General features: G+C 42.2%; 1 non-coding gene across 1 annotated transcript; it reads left to right on the plus strand.

Moving 5' to 3' along the window:
* Window positions 1-358: 358 nt before the first annotated feature.
* Window positions 359-431, plus strand: TRNAG-CCC (transfer RNA glycine (anticodon CCC)). The gene has a single exon. It is a non-coding gene; the product is annotated as a tRNA-Gly (tRNA).
* The last annotated feature ends 297 nt before the right edge of the window (window positions 432-728 follow it).

The raw sequence follows: 728 nt of genomic DNA on the forward strand, positions 1-728 counted from the left end.
AAAGAGTCAGACATGACTTGGCACCTCAACAACAACAACACCTTGTTTTCTTTGAAATCCTAACTCTATAATTACAATCACTGTATCATAACTAAACCTGCTGTCTTGCTTTCTGCGGGAAGGTTGATACCACACCACAGCTCTCATCAATGATACTTCTGATGCTATTTTCCTTAAGAGGCATATTGAAACAAATATGGGATCAAGGTTCCCTAGTGTAACGCCTCTGGGGAAAGATTTGGCCAGATCTTTGTTTTTTGGGCTGTAGGTGACTAGGGAATGTAGGCAAGATCCCTCCCAACAATCACCCAGCAGTTCCATCGTGTGAGCTGGTTAAAAAATATTTTCTTAGGGGACTTCCCTGATGGTCCAGTGGCTAAGACTCTGCACTCCCAATGCAGAGGGCCCAGGTCTGATCCCTGGTCAGGGAACTAGATCCCACATGCCACAACTAAGAGTTCATATGGGGCAATTAAGATGCAGCATAGCCAAATAAATAAATATAAAAAAATATACATACACATATACTTGGACATATTCTTAACCCATCAGAAACCTGGAACAAATAAAATATTTGATATTTAAAATAAGGCCAGGCTCTAGTGCTTTGCAATCACTGTTTCTGTAATAGGGCAAATGTGACTCACGCATGGTCATCAGAGACTCCCTCCACCCGCCATACTATGATGGTAACCAGTGGGAAAGAACAGAAAAGCCTTTGGTGAGGG

The sequence above is a fragment of the Bos indicus genome, chromosome 1, assembly GCF_029378745.1.
Source record: "Bos indicus isolate NIAB-ARS_2022 breed Sahiwal x Tharparkar chromosome 1, NIAB-ARS_B.indTharparkar_mat_pri_1.0, whole genome shotgun sequence".
NCBI classification, from domain to species: Eukaryota; Metazoa; Chordata; class Mammalia; order Artiodactyla; family Bovidae; genus Bos; species Bos indicus.